The sequence below is a fragment of the Schistocerca serialis genome, chromosome 1 (genome assembly GCF_023864345.2).
Source record: "Schistocerca serialis cubense isolate TAMUIC-IGC-003099 chromosome 1, iqSchSeri2.2, whole genome shotgun sequence".
In the NCBI taxonomy this organism is placed as follows: Eukaryota; Metazoa; Arthropoda; class Insecta; order Orthoptera; family Acrididae; genus Schistocerca; species Schistocerca serialis.
Genome location: NC_064638.1, coordinates 924,361,785 through 924,372,248, shown reverse-complemented (window position 1 = coordinate 924,372,248; position 10,464 = coordinate 924,361,785). Strand labels below are relative to the sequence as shown.

At 44.7% G+C, this 10,464-nt stretch overlaps 1 non-coding gene across 1 annotated transcript; it reads right to left on the bottom strand.

Annotated features, from left to right (window-relative positions):
* Positions 1-10,137: 10,137 nt before the first annotated feature.
* Trnas-cga (transfer RNA serine (anticodon CGA)) lies at positions 10,138-10,212 on the bottom strand. Its single transcript has one exon. It is a non-coding gene; the product is annotated as a tRNA-Ser (tRNA).
* Positions 10,213-10,464: the final 252 nt, after the last annotated feature.

Genomic DNA, 10,464 nt, shown 5'->3' with positions numbered 1-10,464 from the left:
TTAGGAAGCACAAAGACAAGCAGTACACACTCTCGCACGTGCGCGCGGGCATTTATTGTGAAATGTAAACCCAGGATGGCTTGCCACTGAGGGCAACAAAACGAGGCATAGAATATCGTCAACATTGTGCTTCAAGGGTGCACGGATGACGACCAAAGAGGTCGTACTATGAAGAGGAATGACTCCCGACAGTCATTCCTGGTTGTTGGGCCTTACGACGGGCGAGACAAGTTGGGGCAGTATCCACACGCACCTTCGGCCTGGAATCTCACTGTCTGGAGTAAAATTGCCATAGATGAGTCCCGCTTTGAACTGAGTCGTGATAACCAACGAAAACGTACCTAGTGATGCCCTGGACAGCTGTTAGGTACCAAGCTGACCGTTGCCCGCAGTACGGTCCGAGAATGATGAGTGATGCTCTGGGGTGAAATTTTTTTTCGCCTCAGGACCCCTCTGGTTGTCATCTGTAGCACCATTGTAACATAGTGGTACGTCGACGATATTCTACGCCCCGTTTTGCTGTCCTTCGTGGCAGGCCACCCTGGGCCTACATACCAGCAAGATAGTGCCCACTCGCACACAGAGAGAGTTTCTACCGTATGTCTTCGTGCTTGCCAAACCGTACCTTGGCCAGCAAGCGCACCGGATATCTCCCCGACTGAGAACGTCTCGAGCACTACGGTCAGCGCCATCCAGCCAGCTTGGGATCTTGACGACCTAATGCGCCATTTTGACAGAATATAGCACGATATCTCTCAGGACATCCAACAACTCTATCAATCAAAGCCTTGCCGATTATTTCTACAAGTTTACTTGAATTCTATCCTACCTCGTTACCATTATTTATCAGACTGCCTAGGTTCACAGACTGCCATTCATTTTCTAACTTATTTCAATCTTGAAACTAATAACGAGGATTTTAAAAAATACTGTGCCACCAAGAACACTTAAATTTAAATCAAATTTTACAAACATTTATTTCAAATTTTAATGTAAAAAAATTTTCACAGAAGGAAAAATAATTAAACCTTTAATCAGTTACACAAACTGAAACAGCTAGACCGCAATCTTGAAAACTTGAAACAAGAAGCCACAGTAAAGACGTTAATTTAAATTCTGGCGTAATATTAGTTTTGCAATTTAATCAAAACTTTTGTGAAGCTAATTCAGTGTTCACCTCCGCTCATGGGCACAACTGTTAAATAATAGAAAGAAAACAGAAAAAACTGAACGTAAAAAGATGACAGATACAAGTTACTGCAGGAATCTAACATGGATCAAAAGCATCCTAACACTAAATTGATCGACAGGAGACAGAATAATTACCTAAACAGAAAGATGATTTCGTTCGATATAACTGCTCTAGGCAGTATGGGACTGATGATAACAGTGGCTTAAAACATCAGCGTATTAAAACCATTCTAGTTCAGTAGCGGAAATGTTAAACACATTTTCAGTGAAACTAATAAAAATTAATTGGTATCTGAGCGAACAGAATAGTTTCATAAATCACAACAAGTAACTTAAATGGTAGTGACTTAAAATGGTTCAGTAGCAGCAATATTAAAATTTTTAATTGCCAGAATTACCAGAAAATAGTAAATCTAGGTGATAAATGAGCACAGATAATTGTTTTATAAAGCGCTACAGATTGCATAAAAACTGATGAGTACACAGTTGCAATTCCTGCTAACCACTTACGAGAAAATTCATTGCAATATGATGATTTAAAATAAAACAACACATCCCTTAGAAAATTTAAAACAATGTATCTAGTGGAATCTGGTTCGGCAAAGCATTAACCTTTAAATACACTGTTACTCGCCAATGCATCGAACACAAGCAACGCACACCTTTAAGTGTGCAGCCGAGTCACTTCGCCAGCGTATATTAGCTCGCAGAACCTATGGCCAACTAAAACGGCCAACACGCTGGAAACTGTAAATGGCGTCAAATTGCGGCACACAGTGCCGAGTGCGAGTTGTGCCGAACGGAACTTTATTCGCTCCAGCAGAATACAGTGGTATCTCATCAGTCATCAAATTATGGGCGAGACACAGATCTATACTGTAATTTGAAACGCTTATCCCTCTGGAGGTGGTAGTCAGTGGAACTCGATCACCACATCGCACAGACGTGTCGCAACTCCAGCCTTCACCACACGCCACTTGTAGACATACGACGTTACTGCGGCACCACGGAACACACGTTGACCCACAGAAGAGCAGAGCACACAGGGGCATGGATGTGTTTCTCACTCCCGGCCAAGATACCAAGACAGCTCTCCCGCCGCTGACACGGAATCATAATCCCTACGTTGCGTCACCGCCACACCAGTTAGTGGGACACTGTTAAGCGTGTTGACCGGCGGTAACGTGCAGAAATGCTCACAGTCGTTCAGTCGCCACTCGAGACAGAACCAAACTCGCTCAGATCGGAGCACACTGATACCTTAACCATCATAATATTGAAGACATCATCTCGAGATCTGTCGCTAGTCATAGAGGGCGGCTACAGGAAACCACCTACCTGTATTGCTGGAGGAGGAATTTTGCTGTGTTCCTCCCAAACGAAACTCTGCTGTGTTGACCACTGCGATTATTCGTCTTCTTTGTCTTCCTTACTATTCTCTCGTAAATATCTGCTCTTGGAAAATAAAGTATTTCCGTCTCATTGTTGCCAGCTATTCGCTGCTAAAGTAGTTGCGTTCAGTTGCCATGTCTTTCATTTCAGTGACGCAATTTTACATTTTAAATACCTGAAATTGTTGGCTGGACAGCTTTCAATTAATTCAATATATAAAAAGCTTCAAAATGAACTTATTTTTATTGCACTGATCTCGTCTATGAACACTGGATTACTAGTTTCGACAGAAATAAGCTGCCATCTTCAGATACACAGTGTATAGGATATGAAATCTGCTGTGCGATAAACCACGAATTTGTTTTCGTACCGTCGTTATGGACCTTTAATAAAAAAAACATCAGAACATTAAAAAAATACTGCTGTCTCTCCGTGGCAAGACTGAGTCGTACGAATATGGCACATGAAGAAGTGCCATGAGTTTCTGGGTTGGCTGCCGCCCATGAAGACACATCTATATTTTTTAATGATGTACTGTTTTTTATTACGAGTCCATTACGATGTAACGAAAACGAAAGTACGGTTTATAGCACTGAGTGATTTTATATCCTATACACTGTGGATCTGAAGATGGCAGTTTCATCCTGTCGAAACTAAGAATGCCGTGTACATACACGCGTTGAAGACAATGAAAAACTTCATTTCAGAAGCTTTCTTCACATGGAAATTTATAATTAATCATGTAAATCTTTGACCGCTGCGGTGTAGCGTGTGCACTAACAAAGGGAGTAAAATTTTCCTTATGTATTCTTTGTTCAGTTGTTTTGGAAACACAATCAGGTCCAAACATTACTAACAATACCGGTATTGAAGTAATCGTGGTGGTTTTTATGTCAGTGCAACCTGTTCTGTTCAGTTTTTTTTGAAAAACTGGAGAACTATAGATATTGCATTAATGACGTTTTCTCAAAATACTTTTCGCAGTGGCCTCTTATGTTTTAATTCATTGGTGTAAATGAGTGGCCTTCATAGCGCAACAGTTAACATTATGGGTAGCTTTAGTTTGAATCGTTCATTTTGCGTTAGTAACTTGACCGAAAATTCGTGCTTTACAAACAGGTCACGAAAGCTCGATTAATTTAAGGAAAATAATTCCTCTCATCTAATTCACTTTAGCGCTGGAATTAAGACCGGAAGTTATTGCATTCCTCGGAGCTGCGTATTGGATCCACCTTTTAATTAATGTTATATTAGTATTAGTGAGAACAGTCGACAGGGGCCGCGGAGGATAAGTCACGTTTGGAACAGAAGCCTTTTACCTCATTAGAGCAATAATTATTTAACACCAGCCAGTGTGCGCCGGCTTCAGACGGAAAAAGGCGCCATATATCCGTCAGCGCCGTGCTGCCTTTGCCAGCCAGGGGTCGTTTCCTAATTAGAAGAGATTTTTTCCTCCTCCGCCTCCTCCTCCCGCCGCGACGTCGGAGCTCCGGGTCCCACAGCAGAAAAGGGAAGGAGCCGTCGCGAATTTAGAAGGCGCTTATCAACGTCGCCTAGCGCCGTGTTCCGTATAATGGGATCGTCCCCTTTATCTCTGCAGTGCAAACAATGAGCTATTGTAATGTCTTAAAGAAGCTGCAACCCAGATAAGGGGACAGGGCTCTAATTTATAAAATAGCGGCGCCCCAGACGGCTTGCAGTGGTGTCCGTACTGGACACGAACCGCGGGTGGCGCTGTGTGAGTCGGCGGTCTCGCTCCATGTGCTAGATATGGCCACTGTTTCTGTTTCGATACAGTGTACCGATACGTGGAACTGTTTCAGTGTTTCGGAACGGCTGTGATTCACTGTTTCGAAACAGTGCTGTTTCATTGCGCCTCTGTCTCGGATAACCGGATCAGATTCGATCTCGAGGCAGACACAGAAACTTTATCGTTGTTACAAAATAAGGCTGTTTCAGTCCACCTGTGCTTGGAATGGACTAATTGTATCGAAACAGTGATGTTTCATTCCGCTCTGTGTCGGACGAGATTCGGGCTTTGCACAGGTACTGAAACACAACATACCACTTCGTGAAACACATACCAGAGGGGCGAAATCTTTTTGAAAAGCAATACCATGAAGCTTAAGATATCCGAAAATAAAGCTTCGTTTCTAGCTGACTGTCCTATTCCGAAATGGCGTAACATCTGCTTTACAAACACTAACCAAACAATAAAACAACGCATACTATTCACATACAAAATAATAAATATGTGAAAATCATTCAGTTAAATTACACTTTTTTATAACATATGCTTCTCTGTTCATGTACAGTAATCATATTAAGAAACGCAAGTAAGCCTACAACATTTTGAATAAAAAAAGGCGTAGAGTGACAGTTATTAGACATATACATCAATTTGATGTAGGTATAATTGCAAGCAATCTGTTTGACATATCACTGATAGTGTAATAATGAACGGGAAGGGCTAGGAAGCATGGTGAAATTATAGTAACGGTTCGAAACACCTTGAAAGAAAAAAATTTTTTCTGTTATATTTTGTTATTTATTCGAATTATTTGGCGTTATTTGTGAGTCTATAGTCACTGTGCCTATTATCCTCAATGATTCCCTTTGTGTGCCAGGAAATTAGCAGGATGGGTATATTACCCATACTAACGGAATGTGGGAATCCCAGTAGCTTATCCGTTGTTGCTGCAGTTTGCTCCCACCTCCAGTTCCGTTCGTGGTGGTTCTTCTGTCTTCAGCTATGGCTGTCCTCAGCCAATTGAAAAGTATGAAAGTCACACGACATGAAAGCAGCACATTTGCTGCAGGAAATACGAAGACGCCAAAGTGATAGTTTCGACTGCTACGGTCGCAGGTTCGAATCCTGCCTCGGGCATGGATGTGTGTGATGTCCTCAGGTTAGTTAGGTTTAAGTAGTTCTAAGTAATAGGGGACTGATGACCACAGCTATTAAGTCCCATAGTGCTCAGAGCCATTTGAACCATTTTGATAGTTTCATACTTTCTGCGAGATGATTAGCACTCTCGCACCTCATTTGTGTTTATATGGACATACTTATACAGTAGACATTCAAGATGATAAAATGTGTATGTTTATTAGATTACAAAACACAAACTGTTTCACTGTTTCGAAACAGCCTATCGAAACATTACATTGTACTGTTTCATTTGTTTCGAAACAGTTACGTGTTTCAGTTTGCCCATCTCTACCATGTACACGTAGCAGGCGCCAACTAGACTGACCCGCAACGCACGAGTGCCTCGTTGCCTGACACTTTGAAGACTGGCCACTTAGAATCACGTCGGGCCTAGAAAACTGGCCATTTACTCCATTATTTAAGGCAGGGCCGGCCACTATTCAGGCTCATGGGCCGTGGCCTGGCACGAGTGACATAGCATTCAACTTCGCTGCTCATTCCCCCAGTGCCACGCCACGCAGAGCGGGAGGTGTGTGCGTGGGGGAAGAGGGGGGGGGGGGGGTGAGAGAGAGGCGGACATAGCAAACGTGACGCATTTAAATTTCAGTGCAGTCGTACTGCGTATCGCATGGTTTTATATTTGACAGTGATGAAGACCATAAATCACAAACAAAACAAATTTTCAGTATTACTTATTGTTGGCGCACTGAAGACATAATTTTTATCTGGTACAAAATGTCGGTATACGAACAGCTGTAATATATATAATTTCCATACTTATTCTTTGCTCTTTCAATGTCAACTAATTCTTTAAATTATTTCTGAATGGTGCTGTAATATCGTTTCCTAGCAATTTCACAGATTTTCGCACTCAGGTTGCCATGTGATCATGATTTATTTACTTTCAAGATTGAAAAAAAGGTCTTACACACAACTATATCGACCGAAATATTGCAGCACTTTTGCGACTTCATTATGGAGAGGTGGAAACTCTACCCGAGGAAAGCAAGTATAGACGGACTGGACGGTTTTAATGCAAAAGGATGTGTCATTAATACAGGAATGCCCTTCCAGGCCAATCAGATACATCTGCACAGGCACAGGGGCCCTTTCAGCTGATTCGGAAATTGTCTCGAAAACAGGTGTAAGAGTCATAGCGTCCTCAAAGCGTTCAGGAAGCTGTATTTGTAATTCTTTCGAGACGCAAATGAATTCTTCAAACCTCACGTTTCCTTTGATGGCAGTGGGCTGCCGGCCGCAGTGATCGAGCGGTTCTAGGCGCTTCAGTCTGGAACCGCGCGACCGCTACGGTCGCAGTTTCGAATCCTGCCTCGGACATGGACGTGTGCGATGTCCTTAGGTTGGTTAGGTTTAAGTAGTTCTAAGTTCTAGGGGACTCATGACCTCAGATGTTAAGTCGCATAGTGCTCAGAGCTATTTGAGCCATTTTTTTGGGCAGTGGGATTAGGAAACTGGGCTGTGTTTGTGAAATGTATCCCCTCTATAACGCGATTTACTTTTTAAATGCATCTCCATCAAATCAGAAGGAAGTTGTTCCTCACCTCGCGTTGTCTTCCTGTGGGTAGTGTACAGTCAGGTCCATTTAGAATGCCAGGTCTGCAATCCATTCCGGTTGTTCTAATTTTCGTTCCAGCACTCCTTTTCGCTTCATAAATTCAATAATAGCGAGTCTTAAATCGAAAAATCGTTTCAGGTTTGCTCCTTGATTTAAGCAACGTACTTTGACTTTTTATTGTTAACTAACTCTTTAAATGACCTCTGCTGTAATATCGTTTCCTAGCAAGTTTACAGTCCCCGTCACTTATACGACAGGATAATATATATTAAGAATCCTCATCCCTCTTTTTCTGTCATTCCTATTTATTTTTCAAGGCTTGTGCCGATAGACAGCTAAACTGTCACTTTGTCTGCAAAAAATCCACTGGCCCCAAGAACGTCCTTCATACTACGAACAAATAGCGAAGAAGAAGCATTGCTGACACCAGCGGTTCTGCCGAAATGAGTGAATTGTGCCGACAAAAATAGTCATACCGCAACACTAAAAGAAATTTTGAATACTTTCGGGAAAGAACGAACAAAACCGATTCAGTCAGAGACTTGGCTCGCCCGTGGCCCGCACACTGGGACCGCGTGTTTGTAGCAGAGTTACGGCAAACTGCGAAACCTAACGAATACACTCTCAAAACGACGTCAGTATGATCACATATTAGCTCATTCGCGACAGCAGCTGTTACATTCCCTACTGTTTCTTTCTAAGTAATTCTAGTGATGAACAACAGAAGGCAGCACCTGTCAAGCGACAGATAGTGAGAAGTCTGTACATTGCTCTCATACAAAATTAGTCAAGTTTTCTAGCTGTCGACAGCTGTTGGTGGTGGTGGTCGACAGCTGCAGCAATCACAACAAGCAACATCTGCTTGCAGATGGGCGGCCACGTGAACTCTGGGGCTGAACAACATATGAGTGGGAAGAAACGGTGACCAAGTCAGTTGCTGAACTACACTCCTGGAAACGGAAAAAAGAACACATTGACACCGGTGTGTCAGACCCACTATACTTGCTCCGGACACTGCGAGAGGGCTGTACAAGCAATGATCACACGCACGGCACAGCGGACACACCAGGAACCGCGGTGTTGGCCGTCGAATGGCGCTAGCTGCGCAGCATTTGTGCACCGCCGCCGTCAGTGTCAGCCAGTTTGCCGTGGCATACGGAGCTCCATCGCAGTCTTTAGCACTGGTAGCATGCCGCGACAGCGTGGACGTGAACCGTATGTGCAGTTGACGGACTTTGAGCGAGGGCGTATAGTGGGCATGCGGGAGGCCGGGTGGACGTACCGCCGAATTGCTCAACACGTGGGGCGTGAGGTCTCCACAGTACATCGATGTTGTCGCCAGTGGTCGGCGGAAGGTGTACGTGCCCGTCGACCTGGGACCGGACCGCAGCGACGCACGGATGCACGCCAAGACCGTAGGATCCTACGCAGTGCCGTAGGGGACCGCACCGCCACTTCCCAGCAAATTAGGGACACTGTTGCTCCTGGGGTATCGGCGAGGACCATTCGCAACCGTCTCCATGAAGTTGGGCTACGGTCCCGCACACCGTTAGGCCGTCTTCCGCTCACGCCCCAACATCGTGCAGCCCGCCTCCAGTGGTGTCGCGACAGGCGTGAATGGAGGGACGAATGGAGACGTGTCGTCTTCAGCGATGAGAGTCGCTTCTGCCTTGGTGCCAATGATGGTCGTATGCGTGTTTGGCGCCGTGCAAGTGAGCGCCACAATCAGGACTGCATACGACCGAGGCACACAGGGCTAACACCCGGCATCATGGTGTGGGGAGCGATCTCCTACACTGGCCGTACACCACTGGTGATCGTCGAGGGGACACTGAAAAGTGCGCGGTACATCCAAACCGTCATCAAACCCATCGTTCTACCATTCCTAGACCGGCAAGGGAACTTGCTGTTCCAACAGGACAATGCACGTCTGCATGTATGCCGTGCCACCCAACGTGCTCTAGAAGGTGTAAGTCAACTACCCTGGCCAGCAAGATCTCCGTATCTGTCCCCCATTGAGCACGTTTGGGACTGGATGAAGCGTCGTCTCACGCGGTCTGCACGTCCAGCACGAACGCTGGTCCAACTGAGACGCCAGGTGGAAATGGCATGGCAAGCCGTTCCACAGGACTACATCCAGCATCTCTACGATCGTCTCCATGGGAGAATAGCAGCCTGCATTGCTGCGAAAGGTGGATATACACTGTACTATTGCCGACATTGTGCATGCTCTGTTGCCTGTGTCTATGTGCCTGTGGTTCTGTCAGTGTGATCATGTGATGTATCTGACCCCAGGAATGTGTCAATAAAGTTTCCCCTTCCTGGGACAATGAATTCACGGTGTTCTTATTTCAATTTCCAGGAGTGTACCATGAAGAAGAAAGTTTTGGGATGATCCAAGATGGAGGGCCTCAAGTTGTATTGCCGCAAGAAACAACGGTGAGCACGGACAAGGCAGCCATGTGAAAGACAACCTGCCACAGTAGTTGCTGTCTTTAATTGGTCGGACGCACAGTAGTACCAAAAGAGTAGCCTGGCGTCTTTGACATTTATCTGGTGTACCGTATTACGTGGGAACGTGATTTGAGTGTAGCCACTTGCAAAACAACTTCATGAATGTCAGTCTGCAAGTGGCGAGTAATCGTTTGCTTGCATTGATGGAACGCAATTTGTGCAATAATGTTCAGAGCAGGCATAATTGTTTCAGTATACACTGCAGTCGTGATTAAGAAAATTAAAAGAGAATTTGATCGTTTTTTGCACGAGTGTGAATCATTTGTTTATACAGTTATTTGAGGAGTTGGTTAAGTATTGAATTTTCACGAATGAGCAAATGGTTCACTCTTGTACTTTTGTTATTGCCTTAAAGGATTATATTGTCATATATGTAATAAATTGGTAGCGTTGATCGTAGTTGGTGACTTAGTTCTCAGGTGTCAGTAGTGAGAGTAGGGCAAGGTAGTGCTAGACTCTTAAGTTCCCAGAATGAGATTTTCACTCTGCAGCGAAGTGTGCGCTGATATGAAACTTCCTGGCAGCTTAAAACTGTGTGCCGGGCCGAGACTCGAACTCGGGACCTTTGCCTTTCGCGGGCAAGTGCTCTACCAACTGAGCTACCCAAGCACGACTCACGCTCCCTCCTCACAGATTTACATCTGCCAGGACCTCGTCTCCTACCTTCCAAACTTTACAGAAGCTCTCCTGTGAACCTTACAGAACTAGCACTGCTGAAATAGAGGATATTGCTGAGACATGGCTTAGCCACAGCCTGGGGATGTTTCCAGAATGAGATTTTCACTCTGCAGTGGAGTGTGCGCTGATATGAAACTTCCTGGCAATTTAAAACTGTGTCCCGAACCGAGACTCGAGCTCGGGA